Raw genomic sequence first — 20,754 nt, 5'->3', positions numbered from 1 at the left:
TATATATGTATATATATATATATATATATATATATATATATATATATATAACAAAACTTAAAGGACTAAAAAAAATAGAAAAAGAGAAATCTCTAATCACAATGAAAGACTTTATATATTTTCTCAAGACCAGTTAAAAAATAATCTGTAGAGATACAGACAACCTGCACAACTCAATTAATTTGACCTAATTAATTGCATCCAGCAAATGCAAACTACACATGGTCCCACATGCATAGGGAATATTCACTGAAATCAATCATATATTGGGTAATTAAGCAATTATGAAGCTTTGAAGAATTTATATATTAAAGAGTAGGTTTTCTGACTGAAGTTGAATTCATGTGGAAATCAATAGCCAGAGGTAATTATAAAATCCCTAAAGATTTGAAAATTAAATGTGCATTTCTATGTAATTCATGAGTCAAAGAAGAAATCATGGACCCCAAGAAGCTGGGCTGGCACTTTGATGCCACCATCCCTCAGTGCCTAGGACTGCCCAGGGGCTCAAGACCAGCCTGCTATGAGCACCTCCTCTGTGATGCCTTTCAGGAAAGGGTATTAAGGAATTGGAGATCTACAAAGGTAGCCCAGTGCAGCCCTAAGCAACACCGTAAATAAAGTGAAATGATGTTTTTGTTTGCCTGCTTCCTTCTGGTTCCTTTCTCCCCTGCCTGTGGGCCAAAGCTGAACAACTACCCCACAGAAATTGTTGTGATGGGCCTCCCAGCCCAGGAAAAGATCTACATCTCCAAGAAGTTGGCCCACTACCTCAACTGGATCTGCATAAGTGTTCAACTGGGACAGTATCACTGGGAGGCTATGAAGTAGTATATCTCCTATGACTTCTTTCACCCTGATAATGAAGAAGCTATGAAAATCCAAAAGCAATGTGCCTTAGCTGCTTTGAGAGATATCAAAACATACCTGATTCAGGAAGGGGGTCAAATTGCAGTTTTTGATGCCACCAATATGACTAGAGAGAGGAGACACATCATTCTTCATTTTGCCAATGAAAATAACTTTTTCATTGAGTCTGTATGAGACAGTCTTACAATGGTAACCTCTAATATCAGGGAAGTGAAAATCTCCAGCCTGGATTGCAAATTTCACAGCTCAGCAGAAGCCATAGAAGACTTCATGAAGAGGATTAATTGCTATGAAGCCAACTATCAGCCCTTTGACCCAGATAAATACTATGGGGACTTGTCACTAATTAAGGTGATTGACTTTGGCCAGAGGTTCTTGGTGAACAGAGTTCAGGAACATATCCAGAGCTGAATTGTATACTACCTAATGAATATCCACATGAAGCTCAGCAACATCTACTTGTGTGGGCATAGGGAAAGTGAGTGCAACATCCAAGGGAAGATTGGCAGGGACTCTGGCTTGTCCAGCAGGGGCAAGAAATTTGACAATGCCCAGAGCAAATTTATTGAGGAACAGAACGTAAGGGACTTCAAAATATGTATCAGCCAACTGAACCATCCAGACAGTAGAAGCCCTCAAAGTTCTCTACAAATAGTAAAAGGTACTTAACAACATCTACCCTAGTATGTGTGAGGAGATGACTTACAAGGAGACCCATTCCAATGAATACATCCTGCAGAGATAGGACAAGTACTATTACCATCATCCAATAGTAAAATCTACCAGCTCAGGTCCATGCCCAAGGCCTGTGATCATGGAGCTGGAAAGGCAAAAGAATGTGTGGTGATTTGACACCAGGCTTTGCTGTGTCTGGTGGCCTACTTTCTAGCAAAAGCACAGAGGAAATATCCTACTTGAAATGCCCTCTTTATACAAACTTGAAACAGACACTGGTGGCTTATGGTCGCCATGTTGAATCCATCTATTTGAATGTAGAATCAGTGAACACACACTGGAAAAGTCAAAGGATGCAAAGAAGGTACTTAACCTGCTTGTGGTAGTTAGATTCAGGTATCAACTTGGCTAGGTGAAGGTGCCTAGTTCTATTGCTAGGACATGAGCTGATGGCATATGAACCTCATCTGGTGCTGATTACATCTGCCGTAGGCTAGGAGGCGTGCCTGCTGCAATGAATGGTGTTTGATTTAATTGGCTGGTTGGTGCTTAAATAAGAGAGTGCAACGTAGCACAGCCAAAGCTTCTCAGCATACCTCATTTCAGCACTCGCAGCTCAGCCTAGATCCTTGGAGATGAAGAAAGAAATCACCCCAGGGAAAGTTGTTGGAACCCAGAGGCCTGGAGAGAAAGCCAGCAGAGATCACCCTGTGCCTTCCCGCATAAGGAAGAACCTCAGTTGAAGGTTAGCTGCCCTTCTTCTGAAGAACTATACATTTTTAACAAAATAAATCCCCATTTATTAAAAGCCAATCCATCTCGTGTGTTTCATTCTGGCTGCTAGCAAAGTAGAACACTGCTCATGAGATGCAATAGTGTCACCCCACTAACCAGAACTGAGCCTACCTAAAAGCCTTGCATCAACAGCTTTGAGGAGCATGAGGCTTCTACTTCTGCTGCCCTGCCCAACTGCCTTCCCCAGGAGGTGCCCATGTAGCTGCTGGGACAGCCTTTGCTAGTGAAAGCCTGTTTAACCTGAAAGGCTCCCAGAGTAGTATTTACTCCTGCAGGAAACATTAAAACAGATGAACCTGATTCCATTCCATTCCTATCTTTGAAGCTTGTGCTTTACCATTCATCCAAGGCCAAATGAGCCCAAGGACATCTGTAGTGGGGTGGGCATGATGTTGAAGGGGTCTACTAGTCTAAGAGAATTTGTGTCTCCAATGGAGTTGTAGCCAAGCTGTCCTGTGCTTACTCCAGGCTTCCAGGAAGGAGGATAAATGGGTAAGGGGGGAGGTCAGATGAGGCCCCAGGAGGGAACTGTAGGCACTTCCATTCCTTTTTGTTTATTTTCTTGCATTATCTTGGTTCTGCCATGTTCATAGCTGAGAGAGAAGATGTTGGCAGTAGAAACTGGAAGTTAAAGGAAGTCTTGGTACCAGTTGCTGAAGTTGAAGGTATGTTGAAATCATTTGCATGGCTGTTTTGTGTACCTTGGCTCAGGCTGATTTCTCAGGAGAATAGCATTGAGTGAATAGTGGTTTGGGGATGGTGGGAGCCAGACTGGGTTGTGGAGAGAATGATGCTTTTCCGGAGTAATCCCTGAACTGAGATGACTTGTCAGCTGAGCTGTGACACACAGTGACTCTCTCTCATGTCTACACACCTTTCTAGGACTGTACTCCACTGCTGAAAAAGTTGTCAATGGACAACAGGAAATAGTTTACTGAAATAGGATGATCTCTCTCATGGAGGGCTCCTGATCCCCTCTGCATCTCCTTCCCAGTTTTGGAGGAACCTGAGAGAATCATCTTGCAGGGGCTGTTTGATTTTGCACTTTTTATAGAAGTGTGACAAGAAATTGCATCTTCATTTAAGGAACAATGGTGTCTGATCTCCACCCTTGATGGTTTTGGGCCTCTGAAAGAATGTGGGCAGTGGGGCATGCTCATGAGATAGGGATGCTCAAAGGACCCCAGCCAATCGACCAGGGAGCGAGTTTTCCAACAGTCACAAGACTGACTTTGGGAGGCAGCATGGAGAAAAGCAAGTGTCTGGTTTGCTTCCTTCAGAACTTTCATCCCCTCACATTTCTTAGGTGGGGACAGTGGCTGAAGCAAGACCTCATTAGATGCCACTTCCTCCAAGAGACTGCACATGATCTCCCATCAAGACTCAGTTCAATTCCTCAAGCTTTTGTCAAGCATCTGCTGTATGCTGACCCCTGTGCTGGGTCCCCTGGGGAATTCAGAAGTATAAAACATAGACCTTGCCTTGCCTTCATGGCTACTGTGATATTTTGTGGGGAAGGGGTTGGAAGCAGAATGATGGGATTTGTGATGTTAAATAGCTCTAATTTCTGTGTCTTGGTTTCTCCTTGTTTCCCCAAAGTTTGGGGGGGGGGGTGGTTAGGAGGGGTGTCTTAAGGCCTAGAAGAAATAGCTTGGAAACTAAACAATAGAGTTTGTCCACATGGCCCTGTGAGTGTCTCTAGAAGCTGGTGCCAAAGGCCACTTTTCTTCCTGCTTTTGCCTTTGAGCCCTTATGTTTCTTCCTCTCTTAGCTCAAGGAGCAGATATCTGAGGCTGGGAGTAGACAGCAAAGTTTTAAGGAAGGCACCTTTCCTTAGCTGAGATCAAGTGGGAAGTGGAGGCAAGTTTCAGATTCCAGCAGTCAAGTTGTGGTTTTCACCATAAACCACCCAAGTGCTTCCTGTCCCCAACCAACATCCCCTTAATTGGCAATCTTCCTGAGAGAATGTTTCTCTATACATTCTTGCACAAGTTTAAACTTGGATTATTTTTCCTCTTTCCCACCATCTTGGGCCTTTCCAAATACCTTTTGCATGTGTGTGAATGCGTGTAGGTAGGACAGTCGTGGTTTTGGTTATGGCTTTTTGCTCTTGAGGATGGTTTTCTTATGTTCCAGTTTCAGGGAAGAATAGCCTCATTCTGCTTCTAGTTATCAGAATAGACTCTTTGAATATAGACTTTTAAGTCTTTTAGAAACTGGAGTACTTTGAAGGTGTGTTTCTCCTCATCTCTGTCTGCTTAAAGTAAAGCATCAATACGCAAGGCTTTGCCTGACAGAACTTTAATTTGAGAAGGGCCCAGCCCAGATGGGGAGATTAGACAATAGATGTGGAAGGGAGGATAAAATCTTCAGGAAGTAGGATGCAATGCTGCTTCTTTGAAACTGGCTGTCTGGCTTTTGAGAAGGTATTTGATAGAAAGTACATGTGAACTTCAGTCACCACACTTTGCTAGTGATGAATTCTTACACACACCCCTCCAAAAAACCCACCTGGGACCAGTGTTTTAAACTTTGCATATTTGTTTTACGGTGAAGTCCCCAGCCCTGCTCCCTTATTCTGTCCTGAGAGTAATGCCCCTCTTCATTTTGGGGGAGGAAAAACAAGCTGAACCACGCCAATGATGTTTTCATTTGTAATACTTGAAATTATTATTTTGTTACTTTGATTGCAGCTGTGCTATTTATTTATTTAATATGTATGAGGGGAGCCTGGAAATAGAAAGCTCTATATGTAGGGTTTAGTTGTTAATTGATTTAGGGGACCATTCAAGTGTGGTTTATGACTTATCCGTGTTCTGTATTTTTGTCTGAATTAATTACCTGGGACAAAGCTATGCTAGCTTTCAAACATGGAATGCCTTTGAGAAATTTGTATATTTTGCAGTTGCCATACCAATAAAGTATCTGGTTGAAATACAAAAACAAGAAATAATAATGAAAATTAAAGAAATATTTTGAATGGAATGAAAATTCAATATTATATATCAAAACCTGTGGAATGGAGCTAAATGGATTTTAGAAGGAAATTTATAGCTTTCAGTAAAGGGGAAAAAATCAATCATCTAAAAAATCCATTTCAAAAAGGTAGAAAAATAGCATCTAATTAAATCCTATGATTGCAAAAAGAAGAGGAAAATAAAGATAAGAGCCAAGATCAGTGAACTAGAAAAATTTATATCAAGACTGTTAAGAAAAAAAAGAAGCGTATATAACCAAGATCAAAAATGCAAAAGCATAGCTTATTAGAGATTCTACAGATGTTAAAAGAACAAAATGAGAGCAGTGTGAACAATTTTATGCCAATAAATTTGAGAATTTAGTTTTAAAACCTTATAAAATATCTTTCCAAACCTTGTGCAATGAGAAATAGCAAATATCAAGTTTATTATCCATTCAATAATTAAATCTTCAATTAAAAACCTTACTATAGAGCAAACTTCAGGCTCAGATGGCTTCATCAGCTAATTTCTATAGCTAATAGCTAAATATATTGGCCACATACTATACATATATGTATATATGGAGAGAGAGTGAGAGAGAGAAATCACACCAGTATTTCATTACATTTTTCATAGAATAGAAACAGAGGAAACACTTCTTTTTTTTTTTTTTAATTAGGCTAACATATTCTTGCTGTTGTAACCTCACATGTATATTACAAGAAAAGAAAATTGCAGGTCAATATCTCTCATGAACCTCGTACTGCCCAATTGTCTGCATTGTGCTTATTGTGGCAAAGTATCCCTCAGGATGAGACCCTATTACCACCTCAAAGGGAGGAGTCTCAGTTCATGGAAAGTAGCAGGAGTATAAGACCTGCCACCAGGAACAGCAGTCCCAGGGTATCAGCTCACTCCGTGGTTTGCAGGTGAAGGGATCGCCAGCAAGGCATGCCTCACCCAGGCACTGGATAGAATGTTTACTCACAGAGAAGAGACAGGGCAAGGTCAACTTCAGAAATACTTGGTTATCCCTCATGGCCAGGGAGTCTTCATCAGTGGGTTGACTCAGGGAGATGTCATGTGCGCATCCCTTTTGCACCACAAAACGAAGGATACCACACCCTTCTGGCTGAGTATAGATATAGCAGGAGGTGGTGAGGGATGAGGAGTGGGGTGGGGGTAGGGGGTGGGCCAGGTGCCATAAAACTCCCATGCTTAGTCTGGGCATGTTTATATGTGCTCAGGGCAAGAGGGGAAGGAATGCTCAGCCAGACCTATCTGCTGCACGAAATACCCAAGAAGGGAGTCAGTTCACATTTATCATCTGATCCTAGAAGCTGAGACAACATGGTTAGCTCCTAGGACGAGATCTATTTGTATATCAGTGAAAGGTGCCAGGCTGCACTCAACTTCCACTTGAACCAAGATTAATCCTAATCATATTCAGCAATATATGAAAAGAATAATAAATGCATCATTACCAAGGAGAGTGTACTCAAGGAATATACATATATATGTATTTTTTGTATGCTGTATACAGGGGTCACATTTCATTCTTTTTCCATGTGAGTATCCCCTGATTGCCGCTCCATTTGCTGAATTTTTGTTTGGTAGGTTTTTCATTTCTTTGCTTGCCTGTTGTTTGTTTGGGAAGTGCATGGGCCGGGAATAAACCCAGGTCTCCCACACGGCAAAAGAGAATTCTACCACTGAATTACCCTTGCACCCCCACTCTAGGAATATATTTTAACTTCAAAAGTTAATCAGTGCAATTCATGACATTAACAAAATAAAAAAAAATAAGCAAATGATTGTCTAAACAGATTTTTTTAATCACTTGCTAAGTTTTAATACCTATTCATGCTAGAAACACCTTGTAAACTAATCATAGAGGGAAACTTCCTCATTCTGATAAAAAACATCAAAAAACTTTTCAGAAATTATCATGTTAAATGATAAAATATGAAAATCTTCCTCCCCGAGATCAGGAAACAATGAATGATACCCTTTATCACAGTTTATATTTAATATTGTATTAGAGGTTCTACACCATTCCATAAGTCAAGCTGCAGAATAGAAGATATTGGCAGTATATATATCTGATAAAGAATGTATAATTATAATATAGAAATTAAATTCTTAAATCAACAAGAAATATGAAAAATGGGCAAAACACTTGTACAAGAATTATACAAAACATTGCTCTAGGTATGAAAATACACCCAGATTCATTAATCTTCATGGAGAAGTAAATTAATTCCACAGTGAGATGCCACTGTTCTCCTGTCAGGATGGTTTTAAAAAAAGACAATATTGAATGTTGGTGAGAATGTGAAACAATTGAAACTCTTGTACATTACTAATGGCAGTAAAAATGGATGTAACTTTGAAACACTTTGTGGCTTTATGCAGATAACCAGTGACATAAATTTCACTTCTAACATAAATGCACATACATGTGCACACAAACATGAATAAGCATTTACAGCAGCATTATTTATAAGTGTCCCAACATCACCAAATGCCCATCAGCAGTAAAGGAATAGACTACTGCTCTATGTAGCAGCATAATGTTGGAAAAGAAGGGGCCAGATAAAAAAGAGTATCGAGTGTATTATTCTGTTCATATGAACTTTTAAAATAAGTAAAACTAAAATACGGAAGTAAAGGATAAGATGGTAGCTAACTTTGAGGAGCACAATAGGAGAAATAGAGGCATAATGAAAGTAACTTGGAAAGGTTATGAGGGAGAATTTTGAGATTGGGGTGATATTCTATTTCTTGACCAGGATGATGGCTATTTGGATGTGTTCACTTAATAAAATTTGTAAAGTTGAACATTTATGCTTTGTTCATGTTCTGTATTATGCTATACTCTAAAATCTACTGAAAACATTATTTTATTCATCAAAAACAACAAATTTAAATATATTGTGGTAAGAGGGATTCCATTCAAATAGCCACAAAACAATAAAATATATAAGAAGAATGCTAAAATCACATGTACAAGACCAATGTGGGCAAAAATTTTATATTGTATATTGAAGTAAGTAAATAAAACTTGAATAAATTTTTTTAGATGGTGTCATAGTCAAGTTCATGTGTCAACTTGGCCAGGTGGTGGTGCTCGGTTGTCTGGTTGGGCAAGTGCTGACCTGTCTGTTGCTATGAGGACATTTCATGGACTTAAATCATGATCACAATGGCTGTATCCACAGCTGATTGTGTTTGTAATCAGCTAAGGGGAGTGTCTTCTGCAAATGAATGAAGCTTAATCTAATCATTGGAAGGCTTTTAAGGAGGATTCAGAAGAGACAGTCACTGTTTCTGCTTCAGCCTGCCGGCCTCTCTGAGAGTTCATCGAGGACCTCCATTAGAGCTGCCAGCTTGCAGCCTGTCCTACAGACCCCGGAATCTATATCCCCACAGTTACGTGGGCACTTTCATAAATTTTATATTTACGGATATCTCCTGCTGATTCTGTTTCTCTAGAGATACCTAGCTAATACAGATGGGAAGAATAGAATGCTAATATATTAATACACTTACATAAATCAAAACCTCCAAAATATTTTTGTATGGAACTACCATATTAATTTGCAAGTTCATGAGTAAAGAAAAATGTCTATGAATATTCATTTTTTTGTGAATGAGAACAATGAGTACTGGTTTACCGTCCACTCATCAAAAATCATGAGAAGTTTAAATAAATGCAATATAATATTTGCACACCAGTAATAAAGAAATCTTTGGAGGAGAATAGATAATTCTAAAAGAGAAGTAGATACAACAGACAATTGAAAATACAATAATGGTGTCCTTTCAAATCTGTGTATAATATATATATTATCAAAACAACTATTAATAATTTGTAAAATAACTCTATTCCTTACACCACATACCAAACTAAATTCAAAATTAAGTAAAGAAATATGTATAGAAACTAAGTATTAGAGAAAATTTGTAGAAAAGAAGATACTAATTAAAAGAAGCATCCAAAGACCTCTACAATTTGGCCTCTGTTTTACTCTCCTCTCATCCTCACAACCTCAGCTCTTCCACATGTATGAACATCTTTCATTTCCTCAAACATTCTCTTTAATATCTAGACCTTTGACTTTTTTTGTTTGCTCTCCCCAGTCTCTATATTTCCTAAATCCTGTTTGTCTGTTAAACTTCCATTAACAAATGGCTTCCTTTCAGTTAGTTTTTTCCTGACATGCAGAGGAGAAGGAAAACATCCTTCCTAGTCATTATTTTAAAATAACACATGCTTAACTGTTGCCATGCTTTCATTTCATGCTATTTTTGGTCTTACTCTTGCAAGGAACTTTGCAAATATCTTTCATGCCCTTGTTTGTTATGCATTTTCTATTTTCTTGCTTACTAATAACACACATACTTTTGCTAACTAATTCAACATTCATGAATTGCCATTTTTTATTAAAAAATAATTGCTGGAAAAAAATTATTGCTAGGTTATTTGTAGTCAGGTCCCTATACCCTGCAGAGCATTTCTAATATAGCACTTTTTTTTAATTCACTGGGAAATTCCCTGTTCAAAGAAGATGCAGAAAAAATAATTTTCTGTCTCATTTTGGTTTGTGTTGGGGTAGGGTGTTGATTTTATTTGTAAGCATACAGTAAGGACCTTGTGGATTGACTATTTTGAGTTTGTGTTTTCTCTTCCAAGTTAAATGCTCATGTTTTTTGCAGAGCAGGAATTCATGACCCAGATTTCTGTGACTTATATTTCTGTGGTTCTCATTTACTCTATAACTCAATTTCCTTAGCTTGGATGTCATAATATTCGAAATAGCTAAAATTCTAGAATAATATGAAGGTAAAGAAAACATACATTCCATAATAGGGGCTTTGAATTTAATTGAGAATACAGAATATATAGGCATAAACATTGGATTTACTGCATAAGTTAGGTTATTGCCTAAAGAATATATTAGTTTTCTCTGACATATGGTAAAATAATATTGTAAATAGTTTATTATTATGGGAATTTTCCAAGAACAGTGAGGTAGATGTCATGAAATGCTAAGACTGTCTCTGATACATGCCACTTTCTGCAGGTGTTTGCACAAGGACACATGTAAAGTTTGCTCCCTAATCATGGATCATGGAAAAGAAAGGACAGAGGGACATCAAGTTCTTAATAGAATTTAAAAGAGGTTAACTCTCCAATGCAAAGTATACATATTATTTAGCAGTGAAAATAAAGTCTAAACATTGCTTTAATTGTATAATTCTATATAATGGCTATATAATGCAAATGTTATCTCTATAAAAAAAGTTATCTCTATAACTTTACCTATGATAATCTTTAATAAATTAACATGCAATGGTTTGATAAAAAGTGATGTTGATTAGTGAATAAACCTCAAAATTATTTTATGAAAAATATTCTTAAAGTTAAAATGAATAGAAATGGACTTAAGAGGCTATTTTGAAGTTGTGTGTACCCCAGAAAAACACGTTCTTAAATTTAATCCATTCCTGTGGGTGGGAACCCATTGCAAGTAGGACGTTTTGATGAGGCTCCTTCAGTTAAGGTAGGACCCACCTCAATCAGATTGGGTCTTAATCCTATTACTGGAGTATTTATAATTGGAATGAAATTCAGACAGATAGAGAGCCAAGAAAGCAAGAAGCTGAAATCAGTGAAACCCAGAAGAGAAGGGAGAGACCAGCAGATGCTGCCATATGCCTTGCCATATGGCAGGGGAGCCATGGATCATGGCAGTGGCCTTTGGATGAAGAAAGCAACACCTTGATGATGCCTTGATTTGAACATTTTCCCAGTCTCAAAACCATGAGTGAATAAATTCCAATTGTTGAAACTGAACCATTTCATTGTATTTGCTTAAGTAGATTAGGAAACTAAAATAGAGGCAAAATAAGAATTGGGATTTATTCATATAGGATTTCATATAGCTGTTGTAACTAATCTCAAGAGGTAAACAGAGTCCATTGTAGTGGCTTTTCATTATTTCTCCTTCTGTTGTAAGTATTTTGGTGAGTGTTTTGGATTTGCCACTATAGAACATCATCATCTCTGGTCACTTCCAAATGACATATGACTTCAGGCTCCAATGCAACATGATACTGCTGTTCCCTGGGGTTTCTCAAATGCAGGGTCAGACAATATCATGGAGAGCAGCACACGGCATCCTAGTCCTCTCATAAGATTCAGCTTACAGGTCCAGATTCTGTGTCACTCTAATAGGGCTGTTGGACCAAGATTTCTTTAAAATTCTTAATCACCTACGCAGACATTATTACTGCTTTGGGTTAGATGTGATTCTGGATGCCCCAGGCAGCAGTGGTGGCCTTTACAGCTTCTGGATGTTACTGCTACATGGTTCCATGTGTTTCTCTGTGACAAAGTGGCCTCAGTCAATAGATGGTGCACATCTTCTACAAGTATTCTTGTTCCTGGGGTCCTCCCTCTCTGCAGTTTCTAGCCAATAGTGTTCTGAGAAGAGTTTACCATCTCTCTCAGAGAAAAAAACAAACCCATACAAAAACCCTAATTTTCATGATATAATTATGCCCATTATGTTCAATTTCAAGCCATCGAGTGACACCACTGAAGGTGGAATTTGGAAGAGATGCATTCAGTGGTTTTGTGAGTTGGTTCCAGTGCATGGCTTGTTCAGACAGCTGCTTTTCCCACATGGAAGGTGAACATTCTACCACTGAACCACCCATGCACCCCTGATTGTTACCTTTTATACTATTGTTTCACAGTCTTCTCTATCCTATTAAAATGAATTAGTCTTCAATTATAAAGAAGAAGCCAATTCTTTCTGTTTATAGTTATCCTGCTGCTGCTGTTCTTCCTGCTCTCGCTACTTGTTTTTTTCCTCTCTCTCTCCTTTTGTCCCCAAACTTTCCTTAGCTTTTAAATTTTTGGATTAGCACAAATTTAAGTGATACTAACCATTATCATTCAAGAAAGTCTAATATTACAGGCCACTTTATAAAAAGTACTATGCATAACTTTCAGTACCCCAAAGTGAATTTTATTGCCCACTCTGAACACACTACCAAAAGCGAACTCAAAGAAAATAAGTGGATTAGAATGTACCATTTGAGGTGCCCAATAAATTTAAATGGATGCCATCTTCTTTAATCCTTGCCCCATGAGGATAATGGAGGGGAAAGCTCATTTATTGACAGTCATGGAGCAATACTTAAAGTCTCTAAAATAATTATATCTTACCATCCTTTTATTCTTTGATTCTTTCTCTGCTATATCTATATATTTTCCAGGCCTTAGGACAGGAACAGAGTGAGAAAGAAATATCAGTGGAACACATCTATAGTCAATTTCATTTCTTATTTAAGTTCTTCTTTTCCCTTAATCTATATATTCCAGCCTTAAACAGCCTTAGCTTATCAGAAAATACGCTAATTTTGAATACTTCTTTCCCAGTGACCTAATTAGTGGCAAGTTTATAAAGGTATTTTCACAGTTTGATTTTACTATAACTAATTACGGGGTATATTTATGGCTCAACTAATTTTAAGGTTTTGATTTGGCTTATGATGCCAGCATTTCTCAATCCAGTCTTAACAACAAAAATCAGTAACTCAAAAGGCATGCAAAAGGTGGTTATTGTTTCATAGGTAGTCTGACTCAAGAATTTTTATAAATACAGAGCCAGAATTTTAGTCTGTGGTTTTACGACATGATTTTACTTATTTATGAGCTGAAATCTCTTTAGTTTAGACTTAGGTATTTATATATTTTATATACCTGCCTGCATAATTTTTATTCTTATTCCATATGCCCTGGTTATGAACAGTTTCATCTATCCATACTGGCTGGTGAATCCCAAAGTTACTTTCTTCTATATCTATCAATAGTGAGCATTTGTGTTGTTCTTTTAAAACTTTTTATAATTTGAAGATACTTTCAGTCTGTACTTCCAGTACAGAAGCCTAAGGGTTCAGATATTCCCATACCCAAGTCTGACAGCCAGTGTATAGACATGTGATTTAGGTGCAGCAATTGCACTTTTCCACTCAGGATTCTGAAACTTGAGGGAGTTGTTTTAGTTTCTTAGACCGCCATTCCATGAAATGGGTTAGCTTAACAATGTGAATTTATTAGTTTACAGTTTTATAGCTGATCCAAAAATGTCCACATCAAGGTGATACTTTTTTCCTGAAGACCGGCTGCCAACAATCCTTGAGTCCTCTTCTACATGGCAGGGCACATGGTGGCATCTGCTGGTATTTTCCTTCTCTTCTGAGTTTCATTGCTTTCAGCTTCTTACTTTCCTGGCTTGCTCTCTCTTCATCCGATTTTCATTCTCTTAGAAAGGACTCCAGGAATAGGATTAAGACCTTTCCTGAATGAGGTGCCATGTGTCAGAGAAAGCATCACCTTGATGACACCATGATTTGGATATTTTCCCAGCTTCAAAACCCATAAGCAAATAAATAAATTTCCATTGTTTATCCCAACCCATTTCAAGACATTTGCTTCAGTGGCCTAGGAAACTAAAACAGCAACCAAGTACTCATTAGTAATACCTCAGTTATGTTTTTATTGTAGTGATACTGCTAAATTGAATTTATTTTCACCCATTTATGTGATAATTAACTCATCATTCTCTCATACATTGTTATAATGATTTAATTATATGATGCATCTTTGAGTTGTTAAGTCCTTAAAAAAAATACCCCTAAATTATATTCTTTAGGAATTAGCTCTTTCAAAATTCTGAACTGAAAGTAGCATGTGTTTGTAATAGGAAATTAATGTGGAAATTTCTTGGTTTAATTTCAACCAAAGCCTAACTTTTTTTTAGAAACTATATTCCCAAGTGAATTTTTAAACACTAAACATTCTATTATGGCTGAGAATTGGTTAGATTACTCTACCACATGGAATGTGCACTGTTGGCCCCAATTCTTCACCCTTTCTGTTTCCATGCCCTTGGACACGTAGCTTTGTAATGCTCCCTCACTCTGATTCTGCACTTGACTGCATGACTTGCTTTGGCAAGTGGGATGTTGTCAAATATGGTACAAGCAGAGGCTTGAAATGCACTTGCACATGCATTCTCACTCTTGGCCCTCTGCCTTTGCCATGAGGTCATGGCTGGACTAGTTGGCTGGAAGGTGAGATGTGTAATCATGCTAAGTCTCCCGTTCATCTCAGCTGAGGCCATTCTATATCTGATGACTCACAGCTGACATATGTCATATGAATGAATCTAGCTAACTTAAAACTGAACAACTCAACCAAGACCAAATTAAATCATTGAATTTTAGGCTTTTGTGTTAAATTATTGCTTATTTTTTTAAATCCCTGAGTTTGGGGGTGGTTTGTTATACAGTATTATTGTGGCAATAAATAATTGCATAGAGAGGATATAAAAAGGTCATATTGTTGGAGATAGAAAAGAATCTGGGGATGAGGATTTCTTTGAAGAAAGCAATGCCATGTGTCCCAGCTCATTCTCCTTGAAGTAAGGGTGAAGGTGTGCCTTCCCTTATCCTAAGCCTACAGAGAGAGACTTCATAGACATCATGAATTAAATTTCAGTAGTGTCCCCTCAAGTTTTGTGAGCATGGTGGATTGTAGTCAAATATATACTTGGGAATTTTATTGTCGTAGAGGTGGTGTCTATTTTTCTAGAGTGTCGAGCAAAGGCATTCTGAATTAGGCACCAGATAAACTTCTTTTGATGGCAGAGGCAATGATGTGTGAGTGGGCCTCCCATGGACCAGATGTCAGCCACTTCGGATTCATTCTGTATACGAGAGGACTATCTAGAAGGGTGATGGGACCTATATTGAGCTTATTGGGAGTATATTCCCACAAACACGGATAGTAATGAGAGTAGCATTCAGAGGAAAATACATCTTTTACATTACAGGGGCACCATTGTATGTTTTTCAATGGGGATTTCTGCAGAATCTTCAAAAACACTCCTAAGCAGAGTCATTTATTAACATCTTACAGAACTGCAGAGCACAAAACTAAATAGAACAGTACATTCAAGTCGGGATTTTTCTGCTCCCCTTTCCATTGTTCCTTCTCCAGCTTTAACTTGGGAGTGGGAGGTACATGGTAGAGAAATGATGGAAGAATAAGTTGGAGAAACAGAAAAAGGCCACACTCTTTTCCGGATGGTATGCAATTTGCCTGCAGCTGGCCTGAGCTGGGGAAGTGGAGGGAAATCTTACCTATGGATGAAGATTGAAGTGTGAATATATTTGACAAGATAGTTTAATTTCTGAATGGGGGATAACTTTTGCTACTCAAAAATACCAGAGGGCTTTGTATTAACAAGTAATAATAAAAATCATGAGACTGGCAGAATTTTCATCCATAGTCAGGGGAAAAATTATCTGATACTCATATGAATAAATTTTAAACAAACAGTAGAGGGTAAAAAAAATGCTTTCTTCTTATTACGTTTTACAAAACTTGCTTGTTCAAAATTCCAGTAACATATATATAAGGAGATATAATTTTTTAAGGTAATAAATTTCAAAGCATACCTCAGCAATTTCAGAATAGATTTCAGAGTTTGGTATGGGTTACAACTCTACAACTTTAGGTTTTTCCTTCTAGATTCTCCAAGACACTGGAAACTAAAAGAAATATCAATATATATCAAAATTTCTCCCAATTATTGGGGAATTTGTACTATGACCATTCTAACTTCCTCATGTTGGAAAGGGCTGTTGATACTATGGTATAGGGGGATGGAACTAGTTGAAGTTCTGGAGAGGTTGTCTCCTCTGGCTTTCTCAGTCACATCTGAGAAACTCTTAGGCATAATTATAGGTTGATTTAGCTTCTTCACTACATTAATAAGCTTCAAAGAGCAAGCCTCAAGATCAAGGCCCTGGTCTATTGACTCCAGAGTCCCTAATGTTTGAAACAGTATCAGGGATTTCCCTGCTTAACCATATATTTTTGAATTTCAACTACATACCTGGCATTGTATTGGAGAAAAAGTGTATATTGTCTCTGTTGAAATGCAGATATAGCCTATGAAGGATATTGACATTAAACAAATAATCATTACAATGGTGGAATGGGGTATGAGGTTATGATGGGAGTATTTACTATGTATACATAATCACTGAGTTATTGGTGCTGTAACAAGGTCCCTGCTATCACAATGTTTACTGCTCACATAGAAGATGATATCTCCTATATATATGATATATATCAAATATATGTTTTGTTAAAAGTTCTCCTCTTAAAATTATTGTTTTAAAAGTTAGAAAGTGATAAATGCAAAGACAAGATCCTATGAAAATTCAGGGCAAGGATAGACTAATACTGGTTAGTTAGGAAAGCCTAGTAGTGGTGGCACTTCAGCCAGACTTTGAAGGGTTTCCACAGACTTTGGCTTGTGGAAACAATGTGTCACTGAGGAGAAGTATTCTAGGTAGAACAAAGGAATAACATAGGGAAAACTTAGAATTCAGAGACCAGGCAATAGTTAAGTTTGACAAAAGCCCTACATTTCCCTCCTTCCCCATAAGAAACAAAGAATTTAGAAATCATCTGAATTCACTTTATGTACTCCTTGTAGTTTAGCTTCTCCTATTTTTCTAGCTAAATTATTTTATTATTGCAAATGCACATTGAAGTAGAAAAATAACATTTTGCTCTTACCGATCATAGAATGCTCTTATAGTATGAATATTTTTAGGTTAACTTTTATTTTCCCAAGTGAAGGCAATGCTGAGAATATTCATCTAAATTTGTTAATGAAGAAAAAACTATCATCACAACTGTATAGGGGTATTTTGTTCACTGAATACAAATCTATGAATGTGTAATGGGATAAACAAGCAAAAGTATTGAGCTTATAAATTTATTTTATCATGAGAGTATAGTAAATGTTGACACACTTTAGGAACATAAGGGAGTATAGCTGGAAGAAAGCATAAATAATATCTAGACTAGATGTCGTATTATACCTCACAACAACTTAGTAGCAGCCAGTCGCATGGGGTGCCATCTCCTCTCCTATCCCCACATGCCTCCTTGACCCCCAAGGAGTAGGAGAGAAGATAGGCACACACACTCTCTCACACACACACACAAACACACACATCTACCATCAAAACTTATCCTTTCATTAATATCTAACTAACTTGGGTTCTGCATAGGACTTTATTTCAACAAAGTATTTTTTGCTTCAGAAATTTTTGAAAACTATTGATCTATTGTAGGCTTCTAACTTTATAGATTATAATAACTGAAGTTTCACAATGATAATTAACTTGCTCAGAACCAAAATAATTGGGGTACTGTTAGAATAATCGTTCTCAAAGTTTTCCTTTTAGTGGTAAAAACTGATTAGCTCCAATGTGCAACACATTACTATAAGTGTGTCTGAATTATGTCTGTTAACAGGATGTGGGTTAAGCACAGCTTCAATTTTACTAGCTTTAACTACAGATTATATACGGAGCACCGTCCAGGGCACCAGGTATATGATGGTGAGCTGGGCTAGATGGTCCACTTTCCAGAACTTTACAGCATAATAATGGGTATGAGACATGCTAAAAGAAATGTTCTTGCTAATCAAGATGATGATGAACCTAGCTGCTCTGAGGGAAAGGAAAAAATGTCCACAAGAATTCTAATACAGGAAGCTGTTTTAGATTGGGGTTGAAAAGCTTCCCTGAGGAAATGACACTTGAGCTAGATCTTAAAGATAAGAAATGAAACTGCTGTTCTCTGTCCAGCTTCAACATTTCTATCCTGTTTAGCTGGGAAAATGCCCCAAGCAGAAAATTGGGGCTAATATGGGGCTCCCCTGTGAATTTACTTTTTCTCCAGGATTAGAGTCCTGTTTTGTCTAAAGCAATGTCTGAAAATAGTTTCTTGATTTATTTTCACCCATGTGCTATTCTCATTATGGGCAAAAGCAAAGTGGGTTGTCCAGAGAAGCAAAGAAATTCCTGGAAGTGTGAGGTCTCTTTTGAGGCTGTTGATATATTAATAGTTGATAAACCTGTCCTGATGTGTAATATGAACCTGCAGAACTAGCATGCTTGAGTATAGGCATGAAGAAAGAGGCAATCGTAGAATTCATTCAGGTGAGTGCAACACATACCAGCAGGCAGACGAGTTAGAGTGGTGACAGTAAACCTGAGGTGAATGTAATTCATATAAAAATGCTGTCATTCAAAATTAATATAAATATTATCATATCCTTGATTTTGTTACTAATAGTAACAAAATGCTATTCTGATAAAAGCAAAAAACTCTGGATGACTAAATGAATTATTTGTGAGAATCTGTACCACCTGCATCCCCAGTCATCCATCTCTACTGGGTTTGGGTTCATGGCAAGCATTTCTTTGCTAGAGTGAAGACTTAAATGAATATTGTGTTTGCCCTGTAATCTTGCTTGTGAAATTTTTGGCTTAATTTATTTCAATGTGTTTGAAACTATAATACTTTTCCCTCTCCGTTGTTACTGCAACCGATACAACCGTTGACAGTCAATCTCTGAGAGTATTGATGCTTGATTTCTTTGCTGTCTCTATAAACAGTTTGGAAGACAAGAGAGATGGGCTATGATATATTTGCCCTTAATGAAAACATTACCAGAAAGCATACTAAAAATTCTAAAGACTTCTGTAGATTCATGTTACAGTTATGAAGAAAAGCACCTTAATTTGGCACTGTTATTCAAAGCAGAAAATGAAAGCACATATGGATTCTTCAGTATGATTCATCATCACCATCATCATCATCATCATCATCATCATCATCATCATATTAGGGCAGAGGAGTTAGGTTAAAGAATCAGGGAGATTTGGGGTAAAGTTTAATGGTTCTCACTTAGATTGTCCTCTTTCCTAAATCTTAGGGTTTAAAGAAGGACTCCACAGAGAGAGAATGAAAGAGTTAAAATACTAGTAGGACATACAACAGAGAAAGAATGAAAGAGCTAAAAAGCTGGTGAGCGCATTAGGTAACACTGATTTAAAGTCAATGGTTGTGTAAATACAAATCTTACAGCACACATCTCAGGTCCTCTGAGTTAGCATTTTGGGAAAACTTCTAGAGATGGTAGCTATAAAGGTGTGACGTCTTACTTGTTCATTGCCACCAGAACAGCACACATGGATCCAGCAGTGCAGATATCAGACTCTGGGAGAAGTTTCCTGGCCCTTGGGTTGTGAGACTTTTTTATACTGCATGGTTGGGGAAGCATCTGCCCCTCCTCTGGAATAATCATATTTTGGGATAGCACATCAGGATGACATGGCAGCATCTTGGTCTCTCCCTGTTCTTTTCTGCCTCATCACCATTCTTGGTGGGGAGGTGGGAGGACACACTTCTTCCCTGGAGTGACCAGAGGCTGGACACCAAGCCTCACTGTTGTAGCTGTATGTTTTGGTGGCAGAATGGCTCCACTTCTACCACCTCAGCACTACACTAGGATGGACTGACTTAAGTAGTTGGCTGTAGTGGTCCCCTTGGTGCTCGGCAGGAGGTCAGCTCCCTCCCTATGAGACATAGAGAATACATTTTGGCCAAGTTAATCCTTACTTCTGGTTCATGTTACCAAGCACAAGAGAAAGTAAAGGTAGTTTTCCCACTTGAAGTTGCGGTTAAAACATTTTGAAACCCAGACAATTCAGAGCAGTCTGAGTAGGTAGTTGGACTAGTTTATGCCCAAATTGGAGGCTAAGTGTGATCTTTGCTGCACTATAGCACAATTCACAGGCATCATTAGAGTCTTTGATGGTTGTAGGAGTGTGAAAAGAAATAGCTACGACCTGGAGGTAGAAGCGTCATGGAAATAGGATTGAAATTGAGGCAGGGAAGAAGGAGTGATAGGATAGAAACGACGGTGTGCCCACCTTCCTCTACCACCATTTTAGCAGTATTTGCTTTAAAAGCAATAGCTGTGCACATGAATTACTTTGATAAATACATTTAAACATTAAAAAGATAATAAAAAGCACATTTTGATAAACATGGAGAATGAAATGGAGTTTTAATGGAGGCACTGAAAAATAATAGTCTAGGGCATATCCTAAAATGATTACAGTACTTGGACTTGATTTTCTTATACAAGCAATACCTTTATTTGGTTTGGAAATAATTGTTTCTTGCCAAGTGCTGCTTTAGGGATATTTCAAATACTTCACATATGGTTTGTTTTTAGCATCACTGACCTCAACTTTATTAATACCTTTACGTGTAAGGAGAAGTGCCAGCTCAGTACATAAAAAGATTCACGCTGTCTCTTGGCTGTCTTCAGAAACAAGTAAAGGCTACGTGAGGCTTGTTTCCCATCGCCAACTCCCCAAGGAACCAGATTTCCATGGGTCAGATGTTCCCCAGGGTAATGTATTTGAAAAGAGGAATTCTAACAGATTCATCTTTTGGTTGCAAAAGATGTTTAAAACCTCCAGAGTTTAAAAC

The 20,754-nt window shown here is 37.8% G+C and overlaps 1 pseudogene; it reads left to right on the top strand.

Moving 5' to 3' along the window:
• The first annotated feature begins 470 nt into the window (after positions 1-470).
• LOC143683325 (6-phosphofructo-2-kinase/fructose-2,6-bisphosphatase 3-like) overlaps positions 471-20,754 on the top strand; it is a 111,280-nt pseudogene continuing 90,996 nt past the window's right edge.

Source organism: Tamandua tetradactyla, chromosome 5, assembly GCF_023851605.1.
Source record: "Tamandua tetradactyla isolate mTamTet1 chromosome 5, mTamTet1.pri, whole genome shotgun sequence".
NCBI classification, from domain to species: Eukaryota; Metazoa; Chordata; class Mammalia; order Pilosa; family Myrmecophagidae; genus Tamandua; species Tamandua tetradactyla.
This window is presented reverse-complemented; position numbering and strand designations above follow the sequence as displayed.